This window comes from Globicephala melas, chromosome 19 (genome assembly GCF_963455315.2).
Source record: "Globicephala melas chromosome 19, mGloMel1.2, whole genome shotgun sequence".
Classification (NCBI taxonomy): Eukaryota; Metazoa; Chordata; class Mammalia; order Artiodactyla; family Delphinidae; genus Globicephala; species Globicephala melas.
The window spans coordinates 41,720,102-41,746,839 of NC_083332.1; the positions used below are offsets into that span (position 1 = coordinate 41,720,102).

Sequence of the window (26,738 nt, forward strand, 5' to 3'; positions counted from 1 at the left end):
TGGTACAGCCTTTCTCATAGAAAACAAATACTCTATAGTATCTGTTTTCTTTCTTCCACCCCTAGAGCCTCCTGACTTCACTGCCCCTCGCACCAGGTCAGATTCAAGGCTTGGCTTCATCTGCTCAGGACTCTTAGAGGTGCTGGGTCTGATACTGCACCTGCTTGGAAGGTGCCTGCTGTGTTCCTCCTCTGTACGGACTGTGGTTTGCAATTAAAGAGATTAATTTTGTGCCAACACCTGAATCCATGCATCCAAATGTCCTGTTGGAGGCAGCTTCTAAGTCACAGAAGACATGCAGACCCATCTCATCAGAGTCACAAGTCACTGCTCACCACAACCCACGTTAAGTGGCAGGACCTCCTCACGGCCTGCAGCCATCTTGTCTCTGGGTGGCTCTGACGAACTTCCAATATTCTCCCAAGACAGTGCTCTTGCCACTTCTAAAATGATTCAAAACACAGATCCCCCGGAAGAGTCCCAAAGAGATCATCAGTGAAGACGGTGCCACAGGCAACGAGTGTCCAGCTTCCAATGGGAGGTGAACTCTGAAGGCGAGAGGGATCACCGGGGTGCTAGGGTTTCAACTTGTTTGCAAACATCCATCACTTGACTTTGCCTCAAATGACTTGGAAAAAGAGGGATTTGAGATGGGAAGACAGAGGACTGTAAAGGAGACGACAGGGCAGCTGGAGATTTTTTTCGCAAGAATTTGGGTAAAAGAGGAAATGAAATATACCGTGGCCTTGGCTTTCTGTCCACTAGAGGGGGAGAGTGGAGACATTCAGGGGGCTGACCAAGTCACTTCACAGTGGCCTGCCATGTACCAGAGAAAGCCAGATCGCCCAGACTGAGGAAGGCTCACTGCTATAGCTAAGAAGCTCCGTTTTGGATTTGAAGTATTAATTCAACTTCCTTCTTCTCGAGTCACTTACCAGCTGTGAGGCAGCAGGCAAATTAGTCAATCTTTCTCACACTCTGTTTTCTCATTTGAAAAAGGGAGATAAAATGCTCCCCAGCCCGGGCAAAGTGGTGGGAATTAAATGATACAAAGACAGCATCCCTACGTGTCTGACACGTAGTAGGCTTCTTCCTCTTTCTGTTTTTTCCTCTCCAGTCCTGGATCCATGAATGATGTATCTTCTAACTAGAAGAATTCAGCCCCCACCTTAATCTTGGAAACCTGAGCTCACATCTTCACTTATCTGGGATCCACACATTACAGAAAGCACCCAGTGCCAGCCTCCTGTCTATATCATCACATAGCCCAACCCGAGCCAGAAGCACCCGCAGGTAGAAACCCTGATGAAGGCTCATGGAAAGCAAGAGAAGATGATAGCCGTTTCTATTGTTGTTGTTTTGCAATGGGCTGTTTTCCCTGAGAAGCCAGTAAGCATACCTTAATACCAACCTGCACTTTTTTTGGTTCACCTGTGATCATTTCTTATAGTTCATAGATTTTCAACAGAAGAACCACTGAACCCCGGGGCCCCAGAGTCAAGCTCCTCCCCCTAACCTCAGTTTACAAATAAGAAAGCTGAAGCTTAGAAAAGAGGCAAAACTTGGTCAGGCTAACTCTGTTGGAGGGAGCATTATTCAGACAGAAGTGTCTCTGCAGACTGGCTTCCTTACAGGGCTAAGATGAGTGGAAGCCTCCGGCCACGGCCAAACAAGGCCACTGTTCCTGCCAGCGTGCAGAGCTGGGCAATTACAACTGTGGCAATCCCTAGCTGTCTCCTGGTGGTATGCAAGCAAATGTCATTATCAGTGATTCTAAGGAGGAGAATAAACATTTATCGAGTTATTACTATGTGCTGGGAACCGTGCTAAGTACTTTACATGCATTGTCTCATTTGATCCTTGCAGCAGTCCTATGAGTACAAACAATGCCCCAGCACAAAGATGTCCACGTGTTAATTACCAGAACCTATAAATGTAGTAAACTGTAAGGCAAAGAGGACTTTGTGAATGTGGTTTAATTAAGGGTCTTGAAATGGGCAGATCATTCTGGATTATTCAGGTGGAGTCAGTGTAATCACAGGGTCCTTATACAAGGGAGGCAGGAGGGACAGAGAGAGAGAGAGAATGGATGAGAGAAGCAGAGGATGAGGTGATGAACTTTGAAGGCAGAAGAAGAGGCCATGAGCTGAGGAACCCAGGAGACACCTAGAATGTGAAGAAGACAAGTAATAAGATTCTCCCCTAGGACCTCCAGAAGGAACAGAGCCCTATGGATAACCTGATTTTAGCCCATGGGGCCCATTTTAGGCTGCTGATCTCCACAACTGTAAGATAATAAAGTTGTGTTGTTTTAAAGCCACTAGGTTTGTGGCAGTTCGTTACAGCAGCAACAGGAAACTAATACGCCCATTTAACAGATGAGAAAGCAGAAGCTTCACGAGGTTAAAGCACTCAGCAGAAGTCACACGTAGCGGTTCACAAGGAAGCTGAGATGATGCACAGAGGGGGACGCCATAGCTCCTTCTCCTCTGTGCTGAGCTACATCGCGCTGGGGAAGGAGAAGGAAAGTACAGTTTCACAATTTAAAACATGCAAGTCCTTCTTCAACCCTGGGAGACGGTCAAGACGGTCACTGCTTCCTGCTCCATTAAAAACAAAAACAGACAAACACGAGCACAAGAGAGAGTTACTGTTCTGTTCAAAGTCACAGTTAGAGGAAGACCCAAAATTCCAACCCAGGTCATTGTGTGTGACGCCACTCCCGGCCCATGCGCTGTGCTTCTTCTGTATTTTGTGGGGCACTTTAGTTGGCACCACCCTTCTGCAAAGAGGAGCACCCTGTTCATGGAAACCAGCACATGGTGCCAACAGAGCCCAGCGGAGGCCGTGCCTGTTGCCACCTTCACAGGCTAACGCTCAGGCCAGCTCGAGGGAAGGCCGGCCCTCCAGGGCCAACCTGCGTGCCTGTGCTCTACAAACCTGGCTATGACCTGTGTTCCGTCATTCACTGCGAACTTCTGTTTAGGAACCTGAATTTGGAAACACCTGGATATTTGGAATTGTATAGACTCAGGCATTGCCATCACTACCACCCTGAGCCCTGTTCAGGAAGCCGTCTCTATGTGACAGGCATTGTTCTAAGTGCATTAGAGGTAATAGCTCCGTCAACTGTCACAAAATCCCTATAGAGAAGACACTAATTATTGGGCGATTACAATAATCACCCCATTGTTGAACACATTTGACAAATTATCAAAGAGGAGCACAGAGCAGTCACTTTCCAGCAAGAAACAAGATTAGAACCTGGCCATTCCCACCGCTGAGTCAGACCACTAGTCCAGACCCTTCAATGAGGGGAAAAAAGCAAACACTCTGAAATAGGCAGGGATATATTTCAGGAAGTATTAATCTTTTATTATTATTTTTTATTCTTTTAACTTCTTTAAAAGCTAAGAAAACTGTAATGAAATTGGGAAAGAGGATGTCTGCTGCTTGAGAAAGACTCCCGTCTCCTAAATCTCAGCTCCTTTTTACTCTACAAAGATCTTTTTTTTTTTTTTTTTTTTTTTTTTTTTTGTGATACGCGGGCCTCTCACTGTTGTGGCTTCTCCCGTTGTGGAGCACAGGCCCCGGACGCGCAGGCTCAGCGGCCATGGCTCACGGGCCCAGCGCTCCGCGGCATGTGGGATCTTCCCGGACCGGGCCACGAACCCGCGCTCCCCGCATCGGCAGGCGGACCCCCAACCACCGCGCCACCAGGGAAGCTCCGAAGATCTAGTTTTATTTATGCTTCCTGAACGCAGCCAAACAGTGGGGACTGCCGGGATTTGGGCTCTGGCGGGAGATCGCAGAGCTTCTGTTTAGATCTCACTGCTTAGGTTAATGCGTCGTGATTCCTCCACAGGCTGTTTCCCAGGATGCTGTTATTTCACTGTCTGCTGGGGAAGAAAATGTCCCCGTGAAAATAAATGAAATGCAGCAGTATTTACAAATCCTGAGTCAGATTTCCATCCTGTCCAACAGGATGAGAATTTGACCCATTATTTACACTAGTAAGCTGAGAATGACATCAAAAGCTCTCTTATGAACTGCAGGGGAGATAATGATTTAAGTGACTTCAATCTAGACGTGTGCTTTACAACAGAAATGTGTATCTGCTCCTTCTACAGAGGAGAAGAGAAACAGCATTGACTTCTATATTTAACGGGCAGGACACCCAATTCCAAGCCTTGTTTCTAAATATCCGTGGATTCCACATCTCTATGGTTTCACTTAGAAATTCTGCTTGCCCTGGAGAAATAGGATGCATATAAACGTCCAGGGAGAGACAGAGCCCTAAGTGGAGGTGGAAACACCCTGAATGCCTGAAGAAGAGAATTCAGCATTCTTTATGCAGCCTGCAAAGCAGATGTGATCTCCTTTCTCCCGGTCCTCCTTTTCTTGTAAGACACACCCCACCTCCACAGATGCAGGCACACTCATACTGATCACTCATCACAGGGGTGCCATAAGAACAAATGAGAGAAAAGAGAGGAGAGGGTGCTCTACAGAGGGAACTCACTGTCATCGTTGTCATTCGTGTTATTGTTGTATTCCAGGGTCTGTTTTTTCTGGGCACCAGGAGCGTGGTATGGGAAGCATCTAAGTGCTGGAGCCAAGGAGGGCTAGAGATGAAGTCGCAGCCCCACTATTCACTGTGGCTTCCTGGGCAAAGCAGGAGCTGGTCTGACCCTTCACTTCCTCATCGGTAAAATGGGTATGAGCTTCCTTCCTATCAATGTCAGTCTGTCCCATCCCTTTTTTCTATTGGAACTAAGCTCAACTCCCTGAACAAGATTTACTCTGAGTAAGATTTACTGTAATTTAGCATTTTAAAAAAATAACAGCTTTCTTGAGATATAATTCACATAAAGTCCACCCTTTTAAAGTGTACAATTCCATGTTTTCAGTAAATCTGCAAAGTTGTATATCAATCCACTGCTATCTAATTCTAGAACATTTCACCAATTCCCCAAATCAAAATCATGGCCATTAGCAGCTACTATATTTAGAGTACAGTTTACTAATCAACATCCTGTTCTTCTTCAAGGTCTAAGAAATCTTCTCCAAAGTCCACACTGAATTACTCCTGAACTTACAGTCGGCACCGAAGTGTCAGGCGTTTCATGTACACCCCTCTGGGGCTTCCAGATTGACAGCTGAAATCTCCCCAGCCTTCCCAAAGAGACGGTATGCTCTTGGAGTGCAAAGGCCATACTGCCTGAATTTTCTCCCCCAGCACCTCAGCTCAGGGCTGAGCACACAAGTCGGCGCTCAGTAAATGCCTGGCTCCTGGCCGACTGGCCAATCAGCACTTCTTCCGAAGACCAGCACGTTTGTCATCTGTCTGCTTCTCTGAATGCCAGTGCCTCCACAAGCTGTCATGTTCCATGATTATTCTCCCCAGAGCATGTGCTGTTAATTTTTCATCTTAATGAACTGTCCAGTCGAGTTTAGCAACGGGAATAGTGATAGAGGCACAGTAAAAATGGCTTATATCCTGCTATCGTCAGAAGCCTTCTCCCCACAACACTGGCACATAATTGGAATAAAATATCTCAATGGCTACAAACATCATTTGTCAAGAATAAAGTGGGGTAAGTGCTATTTCAAAAATTCATACTCACGGGCTTTATAAACACGGATTATTGGAACGTTCCTCCAGTTGATATCTGCTCAAGTATTTAAGTGCATGGCTATTATTCTCTCTGTTTGCTTGAGTGAAACCACTTTGGGTACCAAGCTACATGTCAGCCCCAGTTTTCCAGAGTATTACAGATGCACATTCTTTCCTGGTGGGATTGGGGTCAGGCAAGCCAGAGCAGGCCCGAAAGGCCTGTGTTAATGTGCAGATGCACACGAGAGAAAGCCATGATGCAGCTGTTGGCATCCCCAGAGTGGAGCGCTCTGGGGACCGATGCCACTCCGATCTGAATGGTGGCCCAGGAGGAACTCAGAGCGAGCGCGAGAGGGAGGGAGAAAATGAGGACTGGAGAGACAGGCGTCTGAAAATTCTGAGCAACCCAGCAGCACGGAGGAGCTCACGCTCCAGCCCTCGGCCCCCCACAATTTTCTAAGACAGGCAACCCACCATCATATTCCTGTCGACCCATAAGAGAAACATTCAAGAATTAGGTGTTGGTTTAGTCATTCATTCAAGAAATATTTACCGAGCTACTACTAGTGTGGACCACATTGCTCTGGACGTTGAAAATATAGGGGTGGGCAAGGCAGACCATGTCTCTGAACCTCGAGGGGTTTAAACTCTCATGGGGGAAACAACTAATAAAAAAGTAAACCATGAAAGGGAATAGACATTATATTCACACATTATGATGACTCCTGTGAAGGATAAGACAGAATAATGAAATACTGAATAACCGAGGGGTGGATGTGCCTTTACAGGTTGTGACATCAGGAAAGGCCTTGCATAATGGAGAGCCATGCATGTGAGGGAACAGAAGGTGCCAAGCCCCTGAGGCTTCTCCATTAGGTGGAAGTATCGTGCCTGGGGTCCACAATACCTTTACGGGCTCACAGGAATGTTTCAGTTTCTTTTAAGGTCAGAAGAAAAATTGACCTTTGAGGGTAAAGATTATATTCATCTTCATACCAAAGCAGCCATAAAATATAACATTTAATTATTTTAATAGAAAAAGGAGCTCATAAAGGCAAAGATGCCCAGGGCCCATGAAGACATATCGAGACCCCCAAGGTACCAAGGCACTCAGGAGTCAGGAAACCCACCTGGAAGAGAGGATCCTTCACAGCATCTTCAGACAAATTGAGACTGAGAAGGAGAACTGATGCAAGAGGATGGAGTGTTAAGCATCATGAAGCACAGGTACCCTCAGCAATACGGTATGGATGGAGAGTTAACTGGGAGGGTGGAATAGGGGCTTCAAGAGATGAGAGGGGCTGGGGACTGGATCATGTCAGTCTTAGGAGCCAGGCGGAGGAAACTGCAATTTATCCTGTGAAAGACCACAAACTTCTGAAGCTTGGAGTTTTAGACTGAAGGAACTTGATACAATTTAGACTGTAGAAAAATCTATCCTGCTGCAGCTCGGTGGAGGAGGACTCGGGAGGAGATCAGGGAGCCGGATGTGCTCCCATGATCCTGGTCACCAGCGACTCTGGCCCCTCCCGTGTGAGCACAGGCTGCTCCCTGCCACTGTGCGGTCCAGCGCAAACCCTGGACAAGAATGCAACTACACAAGCGAAAAAGACTTTTTCTTTGCCCAAAGCATGATGTGAATGGTTTAGGGACATTGAGTAACAATGCTCCTGGGTCCATTTTTCAAGTGGAAATTCTGAAAAGAGATTGGGAATGTTGAGAGATCCAAAATAGCATCTGTTATGGACAGAAATGTGATACTTAAGGGAACTTGCTAGATATTCATTTAGAGAGGTTCCTTCTAGCTCTTGCAGGTATGTGGCCAAACTCTTAAACATGTTTTCTTTAAAAAAAAAAAAAGTATAAGAACTGTTGCTATGGAAACCTAACATCATTTCAAATGGTGCTTAGATTCTAAAATTCAGAGCCTCTTGAAAAGATGAACTCACTGGCCCCTCCACAATTTTTCTAAAGCCTCCAAATGGAGGCATTTGCCAGGTGTCAGGCTGCAGTCTTCTAGATTCTCAGCAGACACAGTTAATTGGTGGCTGATTTTAATGTCTTGTTACCCTTCCTTCTCTGCTCTCTCCAACTGCCTTGAGCTCTGCATGCCCCACAGGGCACAGGGTAATTTGGGTTAGTAGCCTCTGGAGGAAATGGTGAGTCTCTGGCTTGGAAATCACATGGGGCTGGGAGGGCTGCTGGGCAATGGCCTGATTTTTTCCTGAAACATTCTGGGAGCAGCTGAACCTTCCTGATGGGCCCAACTGAAGAAAACAGGTAGACTTAGAAGGGGGTCAGGGGAGCCCTCTTCACTGGCATGAGTTCCATGAGAACAGGAACTGCAGTAATCTTAGTCACAGGTGAATGTGTGGAGTTAGCACAGTGTAAGCAGTCAGTAAATGTGTTTGATATACGAATAAATCAATTACTGAATGGCCAGGAAGTCATTCCCTGGTGATTCCACCTGACCCCTCTCAGGTTCACCTACTTTCTTCAGCCCAGATATGTTTATCACCCCACAGACACTGAGTACCCAGCCTGCAAAGAGCATGCATAGGTCTTGGCACAAAGCATGAAAGAATGTCACGGTGTCTTTCAGGAATTATTTGATGAGTGAATGAATGAATACCTGAAAACAATCCTCCTGGGCCCAGAGCACTTGACGGCAAAACCATATCACACTGTCTTCTTGGGTTACTTCCTGCCTGTCACAGTATTCAAAGTGCCTCTCACGTTGAGAACAAACTATTCCTTGCCATGTAATGCACGGAGGAAATGCACAGATAAACAAGCAGTGTTCAAGTGCTTTGATCTTTAAAAGGAGGGAACCCTACACCAGCCTTTGAGATGCCGTGTTGACTCTGACAAGCAGAACAGAAAAGTCACACTATCTACATGGCTGGTTGCCGGAAATGAAGTGGGTAGATTTCAGCGGGACTGTCTGTTCCCATCCTGGACCACTGGGTCCAGAAGGGAAGTGTGCAGAGAGCGTGATCACCTGCCTGAGACTCCCCTACTTGATGAGACAGGGGAAGATCCTTTCCCAAAGATGAGCATCAAGTGGGTAGCAAGGGGCCCAAAGAGGGGCCCCTCCTGCCATCTCCATCCTGGGGGTACATTTGCTGCTTCTGGCATCTCAGGGAAACTGACAAAGAGAGGAACGTATTCTTGGTTTCAAGTACATCTTGGTTATCTTGCTAAGTAAGTGCTGGGGAGAGAGAAGAAGCTCACCTAAGTGTCTGGGTAACTGACCTCCAAGCTGTACCTCGATTAGGCATTACGTTCATACAGCTGTTGCATGGAACATGGGGGAAATGATTTTAAAAAATCAGTGACTCAAGATGAAGGGTCTATAAGAATTAATTTTACTATTTTTGCAGCTTTTCTGTAGGTTTGAAATGTTTTAAAACTTAAAGAAAGCTTAAAATCAGAGAACAAGCAACAAAAACAAGGGGGGAAACTTAATAAAGTTTTCTTTTTAAAATCAAGGTGTAGAACAGTGTACGTACGAGTGTTTACAGTTGGATACCACCTACGTATACAAACATGGAAGAAGCGAGTACATGGGTGTGTGGTTGTAGCGTCGTAACTGCCTGGAAACTCTCTGGAGGGTCACACAGAAAACTGAAAATAGTAGCAGCCTCCAGGGAAGGAAATTGAGAGACTAGAAGATAGGGATTGAAGGATGCTTAATTTTCTGTAGACCTTGTAACTGTCTTACCTATTGATATAAACAAACAAACAAACCACCTAGTCATGAATATTTTGCCTCAAGAACCTCTGCACTTTTCTCTTTGCTTGAAAAATCCTTCCTGATTGTCTCCTGGTAAATTCTGACTCATACGTCACATCTAAACCCAAAGGTCACCTCCTCACTGAAGCCTTTCCCGATTTTCTCTTATCAGAGTCAGTCCCTCTGTGCTCCTACGAACCCATGGAGCTAAGAAACTCTAAGCCATGGTTATTTTCTGCTGACCTGGCTCCACCACAAGAAGGGGTGCTCTTTAAAGATATGACTTTGGTACAATTGTCGTGTTGATACATGTGCATCTCGTTCATTGCTGTATCGGCACCTAGTCCAAGGCCTAAAGTAGGAATGGTTCTCAAGAGATGATTGATGATTTTCCCGTCCCCATGGGTTGCCTCTCACTCAGTACCTACATTCAGCAGCACACTGCGACATTAGCCAGCAGCACCTAGGTCTGTCTCCCTTATAACCCACATGGAGATTTATGATATGACCACCAAAAGAATTATAATATAACCACCATCCAACTTGGTTAAGACCAGAAGGCAAGACACCAAAGAATTGGAAGAGACACACTGGAGGCACTACGGTACTGTACTGGGGCGTGGAGGCCCCAGCTCTACACGTCGCTCATCGTTTGGCCCTCAGGAAGTTCATTCACCTCTCTGAACCTCCGTGTCCTCATCATAAAAGAATCAGGACAATGGCACATACCAAAGTGTTGGTGACGTCAAACAAGACAATGAACATAGAGCACGTAGCACAGTGTCTGCACATGGGCGTTGCATTAAACATCAGCTCTCACTGTCCTGATCAGGAGGGTCTGTGCACTTTGTTCACCATTCCTTAAATAAAGCAAGATTACAGAACCATGGCTTCGGTTGAAGTTTGTCCTTTAGTACTGATTCTGGCAAAGGTGGGATATTTACATTACCTGGCACATGAGAGCTTCCTGTATCCCTTAGTTGACTGCATTAGTGACAGTCACAGTGTACACACTGAGGATCTGCAAAGGAGTCAGCAAGTGAACTGAGTGTCTGTTTATGATTCTCAGGGCACCAGCTACAGACAGATACTTGGCCTCTTTCTCCACAGTGGCCTATATCCCAAAATAGGAAATGTGCCTTCACAGACAGACCCAGCAGGCAGAGGGGTTAGGAGGCAGGCTGCTGACATTTCACACTGTCAGGGACAATGCAGAGCCTGGTGGCTGCTCCAGAGCAGGTGAGCTGCCCCCCCAGGGGGCTTTTTGGGATTGATTTTTATGCAAATGTTTATGCAAATGAAAGGTAATTGGGTGGCCTGTGATGATCAGCCCCTGCTGATTATCAGTCAGGAGGGTCTCAACGTGTGTATACTTTTCATGAGGATAACAACAAATACTTTTCGCCTCAAGACGTTCGAATCTGTGCCCCAATGCCCTACTAAAAGCTCAGTGTGGTAGCGGGGCCAGGAAGCTCTGTCCTGTAGCTACTCAGGTCATTCCTCTCCTGCTCTGAGGTGTCTAAGTAAGAAAAATGTACCAGGAACGGAGGTTCAAGTGGATTTCCCTAGAAGTCAGCCAGAGAGTTGATCCCTAAGTCCAAACCACTTCACAACCATTTGTGAAAAGTCTTTCTCTCTACCTCCCATCCCCCTCTCTTCCCTTCCCACTAGGATTCTGAGTGCTTTATACAGAGCTCCTTGACTGTAAGCTCCTTGAAGAAAGGGAAAGAGCCTTTCATCCCTGCCTGTATCCTGGCACATCACAGGCACTTGTTCAAGGAACACGGCCATCCTGAATGGATTGGGGATCAAGAATCTGAGTCTTGAGCCAAAGTTGTAGGTAAGTTTCATTTTGCCCTTCCAAAATCTTATAGTATGATCCAAGTCCTTTCCTGCCTCTAGGCAAAAAAAAAAAAAAGAAATCCTATGTCTAAAACAAGAAGATTATCCTGAAAGATCAAAGGACTGTTCCATCTGTACCATCCTGTGTTTTTTTAAGGGTGCTACAAACATTAGAATAGTTTACCTTCCTCTCCTTGGAATAAAAGCTATGCAGAACTCTTCGAAACAGGCTGTTCTTAATTTCTAAGTGGGAAAAAAAAAAACACCTAAACGATTTCCTAGAAGACAAATTAAATTGAAGTACTTTCCATTTAACTTCTGACTCTGTTTCATTGATACCTCATTCTAATTGTCCCTATTACCAAGAAAAAAAGGAAATGTCAGCCGCAAGTCCTACTGAAGAATTCAAAGGTCGGAGGAAATGAAGAGACCCATCTGGCTTGGCAGAAATGAGATGATCATCATTCACAGGCATTTCCAGAGGAGGGATGCGTTCCCTCTGCTGAGCCAGGCTTCAGAGCAAATGAGTGCAAAATGTGCTAACATGAGAGGAGTCGGCCACATAATTTCCAAGTCATACTGGTGCATTTGCAGGAAAGCATGGCTCTGCCTTCACTAAGTGTTTTCATTCATTGGTTTATTCCCATGACAAACATTGGCCAGAACATGGGGGAAAGAGTAGGGGGGCTCCCCAAATTGAAATTTTGTCCCAGAACAAACCCACATTAAAATATGAGTGTAAAACACCTGGAAAATCACCAAAGATTTACACGCCCCAGTCACAGGGGCTGACCATCTAAGTAAAAATAGCTTGTGTGGGCTGCAGGAAAAGTCTTAGCCTTACGTGGAGGAAATGTTTTTTGTCCATAACGGACCAGATTAATTCTGGGGAAGACAAAAGAAAGGAGTAAGCAAAGATAAAAGCTCTAGCTAAAGTCAGACCTCCAAGGATAAAAACGTCCAAGGATAAAAGTATGGCAATATGGCCATAGGCAAGTTACTTTTCTAAAACTTGGTTTTCTCATTTGTAATATCTTGGATATTAATAGAATCTATCACAGTAGGTTTTTGCAAGGATTAAGGGAGGTGATACCTTTCAAGACCTTATGTGCCTGACATATCGTAAGCACTCAATACCTGTTAGCTGTCAACATTGTGACTTTTCTCTCTGTGGTAACATCAGGTCCCCTTCTTCATCTTCTATTTAAACTATACTTAAAGTCTCTATTCATACATTTAGTAAATATTTATTGAGAACCTACTTTGCACCAGATACAGTGCTTGCAACTGGGAGCCTGGTGGTTCCAAAATAAGGCCAATCCTCAAGAACCTTCAGGTCTAGCTGGGAAGACTGACAACTAAACAGGCAATTACAACCCAATGTGGGAATCACAGTAAATGGTGTAATCTCGATGACTAAAGCCTAGGAGACACCCAAAGCCCAGTCTTCAGGGATCAGAAAGAACTCCTTAGAGGTAGTGAGGTCCAAGTGAAGGTATAAAATGAGTAAAACTTAGCTTGTGAAGACAGGGAGATTACTGGGCTTTGGGGAAATAAAGGTTGTGCCTTATAGTAGATCCTAGAGTGGACGTGTACAGTGAGGGTGGGTGTGCAGAGAGCAGCTGAGAGTGACTCTGGACAACAGAACAGTGGCCCCATCAACGAAGGGTCCTAGAAGCCTGAGAAGGAGTTCAGATCTGTAACATCGAAAGCAATTAAGTAGCAAAGTAACATAATCTCTGGATTTAGGGACACTGTTCAGGATGTGTATGAAAGATGGATCATGCTGGAGCTGACAGGGGGAGAAGTAACACTGGAGGCAAAAAGATCTGTTAGGTGGCAGCTGTGGCAAAATCTTGGAGAAAGGGGATCTGGCTTGTATTTGGATGGTGGCAGTGGGGATAGAGAAAAATAAAAATGTTTCAGAGATAGTCAGAGAGTAAATCAACAGGAATCAATTGCTATTGGGGTAGGGGTTGGGAGGCATGTGGGATCCCTCCCACGTTTTTGGTGTGAGTGAATTTTGGTGCTGTGGCTGAAATGTGGCACACAGGACAAGGTAAAGCTTTAGAGGAGAAAATCATGACTTGCATTTGGCCCCTGCATTTAAGGCACTTGATGGACACACACGTGGAGATGAGCCACCGACACGTGGAAGGATGGGTCTAGGACACTAAAGTGTGGAAAGTCATGCTGGTAGAAATAATTCTTAAATTTTTATCTGAATATTTGGACATCCTATAAAATATAGCTCCAGTTACCACTGAGCAGATAAAGGAGGTAAATACATTCATAGAATCCTAAGACTTAAGGACTGTTAGAGACTCTGGATCCAACCACCGTTGTGTCCCAGAGAAGAGCTCCTTAACCTAGGGGCACACAGACAATGAACGGCAGAGTCAGGTCTTGGAGTTGAAGTCATCCTCCTGGCTTATGATCTAGTGCTCTGTCTTTTGAGACCTAAAAGGTTCAGCCTCCTAGCGATCTCTTTTCCTCGTGGGATGTAAGCCACCTTGTACATATTTAGAGAATTGTTTTCAAAAGAAGAAAATGGGATAAAAAACAACATGTCGGTTGCCTTAGTCAGTCTATCCAGCTGAGCTCTTGCTAAGGAATTATAACCCCCTTTAGTTCCTTCTTTCTCCTCTGAACCTTCTATAGTCAAAAAAAAAAAAAAAACCCAAAACAAAAAACTACCATCATCCTTGTACGGGAACATAATAGATGCTCCATAGAGATAACCCAATAACCACAGTGAATAATCACATTCCTCAAAGCCCAGGCCTACTTCCCTGCCAAATTCTACTCCGGATTTGTGAAGGTTCAAACCACCGCAGGTTTATGCGATGGGCCTGGAAGCCATCGTTTCCATCTCCACAAATACAGTTACATTTGAAACAGTAACGCCGGTCCATCTTACCTTCTTCACCCATTGGATACTTGCTGCCAATTTCTATAACGCAAAACTCCACCCATCTGATTGGTCATTCAACAAATGGCAACAGGAATGATCGTCAGGAGGCCACTGAGCCGAATATACAGTGATTTCTGCAAAAAGTGAAAGGATCGTCAGTAACCTAGAGGTGACATGAATCAATAAAGTGATACACTAGTAGACACTGGGGGTACACAGTTGCATAGGACACACTTTTCTCAGACAATAACGGTCCAGGTGTAGAAAGATGTAAACAAATTATCACAATTGTGTGCAAACTGGGAAAAACTTGTCATGGATTTAGAGGTACCCACAGGATGGTTTGATGAACCATTTGTGCATCTGGAACTTTGATAACAAAGATAAAAGCAGTCATACATCCAACTTCTTATAATACGCTACATACTTTACACGCATCTGCTCTAGCACTAACGACAAACCTGTAGGGGAGACAGGAAGTCTTAGAGCCGGTTGCTGATAGAATCCACATTTTACTGGCGTCCAAAGCAAGTTCCTTCCCTCATAAAGGGAGAAGCACTGTTCTGGTGCTGTCGAATCCTCATGGAATGACAGACTCAAGGGCAGAGAGTGACAGTGGTGGCAGTTGTGATAGGAGATGTCATCCCCATGCTGGCAAAGCACAGCACTGGGCTGACAGAGCTGCAATTCTTTGTCAAGATGACATTCCTCTCTGCCCCCCTCCTGCTCTGCACCACATTCTGGAGTTTCTGTGTGGGGCTGTGTTCTGCCTCGATTCAGGTCTGATTCATCTTCACGTCTCCTGAAGTGTCTAACACGTTTCCTAGCCCAGAGCAGCTGTTCAATGTATATTTGCTGAATGAATGAAGAGAGGAATATGGAGTGTCTGAACAGCTGTCGTCTTCCAAAACTGAGGCACTGAACCAAGGAAGGTGCGGCTGGCATAGCGTCCCTAACACAGCAGCATAAAGGAGTTCTTGAATGTCCTTCCTCTCCAGAACTTCTACCTTCTAGGATCAACTTGGGCTGCACTAAGGGCTTAAACAGCTTCCTACTTTGACTTTATTATCTTTCATTTTTCCTAAATCCACTTTTCCTTGCCTCATCTTGGTTCCACCTAACAGCTCCTCACACACAATGCCTTCTCCAAAACAAACAAGGACAACAACAACATGTGAAAAACCCTCTGGTGAAGGGCTGAGGATGAACTGATCTACTGAAATCTGTTCATGGCTCCTTGATTTGGTGACTGTATCAAGAACAGGAAAACTGTCCTAATGTGTGCTATTTCCAGGATGTCAAAGATAGAGTAGCAGATGCACATGGAGTCATAAAAGATGCACATGGAGTCACAGGGGGCAGTTCATTCAGCACATAACTGATAAGGAAGGACCCAACTTGCAACCACATTGTAGCCAGTTTCCAGCAGCCCTCCCCCAATGAATCACACGCCCAGACATTCATGCCCTTATGTGGTCCCCTTCCATGTGACTCCGAGTTGCCCCTGGGTAACCAATTAAACACTGCAAAAGTGATACTATATGATTTCAGAAGCTGAGTCATAAAAACCTGGTAACCTGTCTTGTGTTCTTGGAAAGCTTCCTCTGGGAGAAGTCAGCTGCCACGTCTGAAGTCTGAATGCTCTAGACCTCCATGCTGTGAGGAAGCTCCAGCTAGCCATGTGGAGAAGCTGCATAGATAGCGAGAGAGATGCCCAGCCATGTCTAGCTGTTCCAGGCATCCAAGCTGAAGAGCCAGATGGTAAGCCAAGGTGCCATCTTGGACATCCAACCCACTCAAACCTTCATGTGACTCCAGCCATCTGACTACACAGCATGAGAGCCCAAGCAACAACTGCCCAGATGATTCACTCAACTCAACTGTAAGAGGTAATGATAAATAGTTGTTATGAGACACTAAATTTGGGGGTGGTATGTTACCCAGAAATGGATGAATAGGAGACCATAAACAGGGATGGAACGGGCATTTGTTGCAGTCCTTACCAATGTATTCTCTTTAAATGCATATATCCACTCTGGGTATCATGAACTCATCAGGGTATCTCACCCCACCACTCAAAAAGGTCAAACTCTTGCCCGAGGTGTACAGCCCATAACACCCAAGGTGGGATCAGAATCCAGCAGTGCAGACTTCATAGCCTGTGTTTCTTCTCTGGTCTCCAGTCAGTTCATGATACAGCCATTGTGCTCTTAAAAGTTTACTTCTCTAATCTATAAAAAGGAATTGAACTCCTACTTGGCCTTGCATTCTTTACCTCCCTGCAAAATGTCTCCTTTAAAACTCCTTTCACCAAAAGCTTGCACTGACAATTAAGAGCCATGGAAGGAAAGCAAAAATAAATGGGTGAATTGTCTATGATTCTGATCACTGCAAACATTTGAGAAAGAGGGCTCTGGGTTCTGTGGACAATGTCTGTAGTATACAATTATACCATCTTTCTTCGAAAAAAAATGAACAGAAGAAATCTAAGTTGTTTTTGTGCTTTTAACAGAATTGATGGGAAAAAAGAGTTCATTAGGTTTGAGAGGGCTGGGCAGGTATAGTGCAGATGTTCTCTTTCTGCATCAGTGTTCTTGGTTGGAATGTTCATTTTCCCTCTCCCCCCAGACCTTCCCCACATCTAATGACTCCCCCGAGGCCTGGAATCGTGTGGTCCCTTTTGAGACAGAAAAATACAATGCAGCCCTGCTGCACGCACTCCTACCTACTCTCAGGGCATCTTCCCTTCATTTCCCAAGGCTTGCATGCCATCACAGGCCCTCTTCAAGTACGGGAAACACTGCTCTCTACCAGCCCCTTCCATTGGTGTGCTCGGCTACCCATAGTACTGAACCTCTTAGAGGCGAAGACACTCCATGCCATATATTAGTTCAGAGACTGAGAAATCAGGAAGAGGAACACCATGAAGCCAAGGGTGTAAAGTGGGATGGAGAAAATACTTGGCAAGCATATAAAAATCAAGGAGGAAACTCAGGGACAGATGGGGATGTGACTGTGGCAAATTTCTTTTGCTGAGCTCTGGCTGTATTGAAGACTCAGTACATGCAGAGCCATATCCTTCCCTTTGACCCACGAGTCATGCTGCCATCCCTCTCTTAGGATTTCTGCTCCAAATCAAATACCCCGGCTTATAGCTCTCCATGTGTGGGTCTTCTTCCGGAATGTGGGCTCAGCCCGGGCAGGTGTGTGCCAGGATCATTGTCAACAGCACTCCAGCAACAAAAACACCAACATATAGTGCTGTGGGGGAGGCTAAGGGCTGAAAGTATATGTGAATTAGATTAAAATAGTCCCCGCCCCACTTACTCCATCAGTGCATGCTTCAGGATCCTCAGGCCACTAACTGTGCATATATAGGTATGACACAGGGGTGATGGGTATGAAAGGGAAAGAATTGCCATTGAGTGGAGCAGGGTAGCCCAAGGAGAGAGTGACAGCTCCATTTTACAGGTGAAAAAACTGAGGCTAAGTGGTAAATATCCAAATTCATAGAGCAAGGAAGCAGCAGAGACCAAATCACTAAAAAATCTACTTCTTTCCTGCCAGCTTTAAGAACCCACAACGAGACCTACTTCCCCGGGTAAAGTATGCCCGTTTCTCTCGGATGTGATAACATAATTTCTACTTTTTGGTATAACAACACAACAGGGAATTTGAGATATTTTGGTATGGAGCTGAGTAATACAAACTATGATTAAATACATTACTATTAAACGATAAAATATCAGGTTTTTGAAACTTTTATTGGGCATAGAAGTCAAGCAAAGGCCATATACTTTTCTGTTGGTCTAGAAACACCAAGTTATTTTGTTGATATTGCTGTGTGTTTTTCTTGCTCCACAGACAGGAGAAGGGGCACAGGCAGTAGAGCCTGGGTTCCCTGCAGATGCGGGCTTCTTCCTTTTATGGGTGTCACATGTTCCTGACATTGTTGAAGGGATGAATAAACCCAATTAAATACTCACCACTGGGTGTTTTTCTTTCCTGTTATTGCCCAAGTTCCAAAACCATACGGTGAAGCATATTTTATAAGATAAATTGGTAGATTATGATTAAAAAAAATGAGGGAAGAAGCTATTAAATGTGAGGGGACAGGACTTAAAATCCAGGCTTTGCCTCTTCCAAGCTAATTTGACTTTGGCAAGAACTTTTTGAGCCTCAGTTTCTTCACTATAAAATGGGGATATTAATAACTCTTTTGTAGGATTATTGTAAAGAACAGTGATAATAAATGCAATACCTCACTTAGAGTAGGCACTCAATGATTATTAGTAGCTGTGATTATGAAAAAGTATAGATGGTGCTTTTTCAATTGTGCACGATTATAACATTAGTTTTACCTTTTATTGTCTATTTGCTGTTCACAAAGCCCTATGGTAGATGGAAAAGCTTTCATATATTGATTAATAACCATACATTTGTATATATTAATATACATTCACGGGATATATAATTAATATTAATCTATGAGCATTTTTCCACACCATTCCTTTTCAGATGAGGAAACTGAGTTTTTAAAGAAGTTCAGGGATCCCTCAAAGTACAATGGCTCAGCTTAGACCTCTGCTCCCATAGGACTTCAAGGGCTGCCAGCTGGCCACAGCTCAGGGCTCCCTGCAAAATCTCGAAGGCCGGCCACTCACTGCTTGTACAGGGATGACGCCCAGCGTCTGGCTGTAATTACGGGAAAACATCCATAAAGAGTTCCTGGGTTACAAATGGATTTGACACAGTGGCCCTTTAAATCAAACTCTTAGCATGATTATCTTTATTTCTCTTTAGTAGTTTTTCTAAGTAAGCCATGCCTTTAGAGGCACCTAATACAAAGTGACAACCTTTGCCGTTTTCCAAAGCACCGATGGACTGGTGTAGAGAGAGTCCATTGTCACCATGGTAATTACCGCACAATACCTGATGGCCAATGGACAGTCAGGAGGCGCAGGCAGCAGCTGAATCCGGCATTGTCCGGGCCCGATAAAAAGATTAGAAGCCCTGAAAAGCCGGGGAGCGGGATCTCACAGCTCTTTTGCTGGGCCCTGAAAGGCCCATTGTGCTGTCACCATAAATTCTGGGTTCCCCGGGCACTTGACAACTGAAGCCAGTGACAATAGAATTCTTGTGTCCAACAAAACACTCCTTGTCCAGTGTCAGTCTTATCAGCCGCATTTACAAATGTCTTTCGTTGTACCCAAATAATTCCCTATTAGAAGGGCTATTGGGAGCAGAACTAAATAAATATTCACAGCCTTTGTAATATCTTTGGGAAATGAATAAACAAACAGTCATCTAGCATATGAGCAAACCTCCTGCTACTCTACATTTTATCCCTATTTCTCGCCTAAATGATGGAGTTTCGCTTTCTCCCCTTTAACATTTTAACAATTGCAGTGCTGGGAGCTCCAGTTTTATTTGTCACCCACCACATATCCCCAATATATATAGCCTTGGTGCCTGTACGTGCATTTTTCTTTTAATTAATCTTCCCAGCAGCACTGGGCGGGGCTTGTTTTATTCTGTTCCTACCTCCTAAAAGAGAAGGGAATTCAACCTCAGAGAAGTTAAATAACTTGCCCAAGATAACAAAGCTAATTAGCAGCAGAATGGGAATGCAAATCTAAATTTCCCATGCTCCCAAAGATCTGCCTTCCCACTTTGCCATGATGATTTCTCTACTGAATAATAAAGAAATTCAACCTCAGAAAAGGGGGAAAAGCTAAACACATCCACTATAAAGATCACACACACACTTAAGTCTATTTATATTGTTATAGAACCCGGGAACACTTAGAATCAAAGGAAAAGAAAAAGCCTTTCTCCAAGAGAGTATATTTTATTTTTGCCCTAAAATAGCAGCACTTTTGCTTTTTATTTATTTATTTTTTTGGTGGGAGGGGGGTAAGGAGGGAGTGGCAAGCAAGTAAAAATAAATATAACCCAACTTCAGGAGAATTTCTGGGATATCTACTGGGTCATTTGGAAAACTTTCAGAAAGAATTGCTGGAGTAAACAAAGCAGGGAGGGCATACGCAATCACATCTGTTCTGGAACAGTATTTACCTCTTCCATAGTTTATTTAGCTAATTTGTCTCCTTGCTGTGAATGAACAAATAGCTCAACATTTGACAGTAAAGCACAGGACAAGACAGAAACTTCCTTCTGGGTAGGAGCCACCTACTTCTTAGAAGGACAGCAATCTTTACGTAAAGAATTCGAGAATATTTAAACTCTAAATGGTTCCCTACCAGGTCAGGAAATGCCCGCACTGGACGACAGAGCTTACGCATTTCTCCCTCGTCTGTCCTGGCCTCACCTCCTGCCCAGGTGAGCCCGGCAGGCTAAACACCTCTGCTCCTCCCTGCACGTACTGTTCCCTCAGCTGAATTCCCCTCCCCTTCACGGTTGGTATAATGGTGGTGGGACTCTACCCTGCTCCCTGTGCTGGACTCGGAGGGCTTCCGGATTCCGTCAGAACTCCGTATTACGTCTTGATTTCTCCCACGGGTAGAGGTCCTTGTTATTATGGCTGTCTGCCCCTTCCAACACTGCATCCAAGGAAGCTTTGAGCTCCCTGAAGACAGAAATCACATCTTATAGTCATTTTTGTCTGGCCTGGGTCAACCTGCTAACCCTCTAAAGGGCTTGGCCTATTGGAGAAATAGAGAAATGGTAGAGGTGAAACAGAGAACCACCATAAAACTATTTTTAAAATTCTGAAACACTGAAAATCTATTGCCTTTTTATCTACTTGATGTCAAATGACAGATAAAATTCGTAAGTTTTTCAAAGGACTATAATAATATACTCACTTGGCCCATATTATTTAGCCTTGATAAAAGTAATATGGAGCTGTCCACTTTGTTTTTTAAAATAGTTAAGATCGGTAAAATGGACTATCATTTTGTAAGCAACCGGCTATTAACAAGACTGGGTAACAACAGGTACTTCCTGAGTGACTGACAGTAAATCCATGTGTTTGTACATGTACTGAGTGTGAAAAAGTGTGATCGATATTTCCCAAATACCTCTGATGCCAAGTGAAGCATTTAATCACCTTTGAGGACTTAAGGGCATGATTATAGTCACGTACATGTGATGCTAACTCTTTCAGCTCTTCAACACCCCCAGGAGCTGCGTGTCATGTAGACACAACTTAATCCAAACAGGTGAGATGATTTCTAACATTTACTGAGAGTTTGCAATGTGCCAGGTCCTGGGCTAAGTCCTTTCCTATAATATATAATTTAATCCTATAACAATCTGATAATCAGGTACTATGATTATATTTCATAACTAGGAAATTGAGGCACAGAAATGTTGAATAAAGTTGCCCTCATTCATAAAGCCACTAAACGGCGAAGTCAGGACACAGGCAGTTTGAACCTATAGCAATTCATCCAACAGCTACACTCAACTATTTTCTCCAGACATAAATTAGGGCACTAATTTAGGGAAATAGTCCAATGATTAAAAAAAAAAAAAAAGATCAATGAACGCATCACTTTACCAGGCCAGAGAGAGACAGAGAGAGAGGGAGAGAGGAAGAGAGGAAGAGAGAGAGAGAGAGAGAGAGCGCAAACATTGATGAATCACCACCCCCAAATGAAATGATAACAGCAAAGCCCTCTGACTATGGCCCAAGGCCTGAAACAGTATCTCTAATGTTTCATCAAATCTGAGCAACTTCCATACAACCAAGAAAGCCACTTATTTGCAACTCTTCATATTCACAAAGTCAGGGAAGTATTTACACACACACACACACACACACACACACACACATGCACGCACGCACACACACACTGCAGACTTTCTGCTATGTGCTAGAAATAGTCACGGCCTCCTACTATCTTCTCATAGTAAAAAGAGTAAGCTGCACTGGCTATAGCAGTGAGACTGATTTATGATGTAATAGGAGAGGGTTCTCTCTGAGGCCATTACACTCAGAAAGCAACAGGCTTCTCAAAATTAAGCGGAACTGTCCTTTTGCAATGTGAAATTAAATTAAGAAGAAGAAAATGTCATTTTGTTATTTCTGTCTTCTTAGACACTTACTCTGAAGACACAAGCTGTACAAATTCAAATTGTCTACAAGCTCCACAAGGGCAAGAAGCATGAATGTTTTCTTGCTGACTGTAAATCAGGTGGAGAGAGGCACAAACTAATGCTCCCAAATAGCTTCTGAACAAATGACCCCATGTGAGTCCCTAATACCAAAGTCCCACCTGCGTACAGGTGCCAATGAAGGCCCACACTAGGTGGTGACTTGAAATTTTCTTCAACAACAAATATGAATTTGGCCACAGAGAGGCTGATGCGAGCCAGCAAGCGAGTCTAGCAGGCGCTCTGCATCCTTATCACACCTCATTAAGTACACTGGATTCATTCAGGTTCAGCAGGGGAAGTGGGCCATTAAAATGTTTCAGCTATAGTTTGCTGCATTTTATTGGTGGAATAGTATTCTCTACTTGTGTGCACCAATTTTGACATTCTTAAAGATCTTGGGAAAAATCACATGCCAATGTCAAGAATCTAATATCCTCGTAGGAAGCTTTATCTAGGCTGTTCCCCCTGGACTCTCCTCCCAGGCAGATGTACACACACACACACACACACACACACACACACACACACACACACACACACACACACACACACACACACACACACACACACACACACACACACACACACACACACACACCATCATCCCTTTCTTTCTTTTCATTTAAAAATTTTTGAAATGATTACAAGTGAAGTCCGTTTTTACCAATTTCAATGATAAGAACGGAAAATGAAGAGAAAAATGGCGTTGTCCACAGCTGTCAGTTGGGTCATCTTATTAGACTGGGTTTGGATCATTAGTGTGGAAGTGACAGGCAAATGGTCCTATCTGTACTCAAATCAGAGGCTCCGTGAGATCCCCCGCTGCAATACCCACTTATTAAATCTCTGTCTTAAGGCTTCAGCCAAGAAAACCAGGCTGAACTTTGAAACAGGTTTTCAGAATTCAGCCTGGGCTGGATATCTGGCTTTGATATCTGTAGCTGTGTGAAACTGTAAGTGTGTAAGTTACACACACACACTATTAACATGTTGATCACTTATTTCTTAAAATATTTAAACCACATTCCTTATCCAGCAACTTATACAAAATTTTGACCCTGGGGACTGGGCTGGATTTGATGGTTAGTAAGGTCCTTTCCTATTCTGAGTTTACCAAATTCTGTAATTGAAAAAGTCAGTTCCCCAGCTAAAAGCAGCCCAACTCATTCCAGCAGAGTTCTGACCACAGTTGGGAAAATAGTGAGCTAGAAGATCTCTGGGATCTTTCCCTCTCTAATAGTCATTAGGAGTTTGTGTTTCCATGGGGCAAACCTGGTATCGTGATGAAGCCATCTTTAAGAGGACACTGCATGTGCAGGGGATCATGAGGGCAAGCACAGTCTTCCTTTAGCTCTTGGGGAGACGTGTAAACACAGCCAGGCTTCACGGTCCCTGACAAGATGGTCTGGTCACCTTGCAGAAAGCCAGATGACCCTGTCCAGGAGCCAGACCAAGTGGGCCTGTCCCCAGCAAGCAGGAAGAGAGCAGGGGGCCACACTGTGGATTAGACAGACCGTGGCAGGAAGCACAGCCTCTGCTGGGGTGTGAACTCAGAGTTCTGCCTGTTCCCAGTATGGGGCTTGACTCCTCACCGGCTGCATGACTTAGGACTGTTTCCTTACCTGTAACACGGGCGCTACAATACCCCACAGAGCCCCTGGTGGTGAGGACAAATGAGATAATACATGTAAAGTATACTACTGTTTCTGGCACAAATTAATTGTTCACTAAATATTCGTCAACATCATCATGATCAAAAATTTATCACTTTTCTGTTATACAGACTCTATATAAAGACATACAAAAAATAGTGCAATGCCTGACACCATAGGGGCCCAACAAACTACTATTATTATTATTATTATTATTGGCATTAAATGACAATGAATCAGGAAGCAGAGAAGTACCTTTTCAATTACCTTTCAATCCTGATCTCAGCAAAGGGAATGTCTCCATTTGCAGTGATTCCTGAGCAAATCTCTCTTTTAACAGAAAAGGCAGTCTCAGGCTCAGAGCAGAGTCAACTGTATTATAGTTTCCTTTTAATTTTACCTATTTGGGGGTTACCTTCTATTTATGATAAGAGGTACTAGTTTGCCATCAATGATAATGATATAATTTTCTTTAAAAATACTTAAGGGAAGCAGAATGAGTCAAAAGAACATATTAAGTAAATAACGGTGTGGGTGGTACCCAGATATTGTGAAGACAAACATGAATGACTGAAGGAGGGGACGCTGATCCGTCACGCTGCAATTATTTTCTGGAAGGAGAGACTGAGGCCCCGAGTGGCAAGTGGGTGATGAGCAGGGCCCACAGAGACCCTGCCCCAGACATCCCACAGTTTCTCTGCAGGATCCTCATCAATACCCCGTGTCAGATCATATGTGTGAGGGGAATGACCTTGGCTCTCTTCCAAGGGCAGAGACAGAATGACAGGAAGAGACAAATGTCAGTCCCCACCTGGTGGTGGAGGTGAGAGCAGAGTCTAGAAATCTCCAGGAACCTAGGTCTTCCTGGAGAAGAAACTAGGTTGAAAACTCACTGGGCACAGAACCCACCCTGCCTCTCTCTACAATTCACGTCATGCACTTTACGCACATCCCATTTCATTCCAAAGGGAATTTAAGGCTGCCTGCAAAGATGCATGTAGCACAGAAAACATACAGTGCTGCTTTACATAACAAAAGTGAGAAAAGGAGAGATGACAGCATCAAATAATTTGAGCCAAGGTTCACAGGCAGAGCTCTGGCTAAGAAGTCACACACTTGCCAGGGCTGCGTCACACAAAGGGACAGGAAAACACGCTCAGGTGCAAGACCACGTGCCCACGAAGGGAGAACTGGTCCTCAGTTAGATCACAGCCATTCCAGATACTGATGCCAGACAGTTATTTATCCCACTGGTTCTCACATAGATGACCCTGCCTTAGGCAACGAGCAATATCCTGAGTAAACGTAATGGAACTAGAATTATTTGGCAGTGCCGGCACATGGAGGACACTCAGAGTCTCTAGCAGGTAAGGGAAGGAAGGGGTTGGGGGAGGATGCAGGCAGCATCTTTCTCCCAGGAGGACTTGAGAGCCAGTCCATCCTCCACATGCTGCTACATGCTCCCTCTACACCATGAGTCTGCTTGTGCCACTCCTGATTTCAAAGCATCGAATGTCTCCTTGGGTTGGCCTCTTCTGTTTTTAACAACAAGCAAGCCTGCTTTGTTCTAGGTTCTGTGCTTACAGGGATCGTCACATTAATTTCAAAATGGAGAAACATAAGACAGAGAGGCTGAGTTAATGTACCCCAGTCTCCCAGCTTATAAGGCTTCAAACCCAGGCAATCTGACTCCAGGGCTTCCATACTCACCTCACCCTGACCCCCAGGGAAGGCCCTTCATGAGCGAGCTAAGCCGGCCTTCAGCCTCACCTAGGGCAGCTCCTTCCAGGAACTGATCTTTTTTTGCTCAACTTACCATATATGATCTCACTGTTCCCTACCATTGCTCCCGCTTTTGCCTTACACAGAATGCATTTTCATCTTTTCATCTTTATAAACTTCTTGTCCTCCAAGGCCCTAACAAAATGATTACCTTCTGATAATTCACTTTCCTTTCCCAACTTTGCACACACAGCTCATCACAGCATCATCCCTACCAACCATTCAACCTGTCCATCAGTGTTTCTTGAGTATCTGCTATGTGCCAGATCCTACTCAGGACCCTAGAGTACAAACAGCACAGCCGCTATTTCTGCAGAGCTGTCATCAGTGGCAGAGTTAGGATGTGAACAGAAAAATAAACAGCAAACCATAGTGACGAATGACACAGAACATTTAAGGTGGTTTGAATCTTAGGATCCCTTTAAATCAGCTGTGATGCTCAATCAACATTTGATGGAATGAGAGGCAATACCTACTGCTTATAATCTTTATCAACCATTCTGGCCTTAAGTCCTAGGATACCTCATTGTTTTAGGGAATAATTACATTTGTATGCCACCCCCAATCCCTGTGAGCTTATGAAGAGCGGAAGCTCTGTTGTCTGCAGTAATTTTAGCTCCTATAGCACCCACTGCATGATTATCTGCATTGCTACAAACCTTAAACACAGAGACGCAGACTTGAAGTTTGAGGGACATCACAAGTCACGGGATGTAAGGGCAAAATGGAAACTCGGTGGTGATCTAACCCAGTGATTCTATTAATTGTGTTTAGCAGAGACTGGGTAATTCCCAGATACCCCAAAGGCTACTGCAGGCTATGGTGGGTGAGGGCAGTATGGGTGGAGGGTTCTGGGATCCCCACAGCTTCCTCCTTTCTTCTGTTTAATTCACACAGGCTCTGGTTTGTCCGTTTTATACATAGCAGGGTTGGGAGTAAGATTTTGTTCACAAACATCTGCATGAAATTCACAGAATCAAGAGGGGAAAAATAGAAATAATGAATCCAGGAGTTAAATGACTCCTTGGAATTTTTACAGAACCTCATGCTGAGTGGATGTGCATGTTTAGA

General features: G+C 44.4%; 1 protein-coding gene across 3 annotated transcripts in view; it reads right to left on the minus strand.

The window, feature by feature from the left end:
- The window catches only part of CDH11 (cadherin 11), a 145,826-nt gene that overhangs the window by 70,712 nt on the left and 48,376 nt on the right, over positions 1-26,738 (minus strand). For 2 of the 3 annotated variants that reach the window (XM_030863776.2, XM_060288882.2), the window contains exon 2: positions 14,116-14,243. The gene's annotated coding sequence lies outside the window, so the exon portion shown is untranslated. Of the gene's footprint in view, positions 1-14,115; positions 14,244-14,570; positions 14,690-26,738 lie in introns of those variants that run through there. The other variant, XM_060288881.1, reaches the window with a different exon arrangement.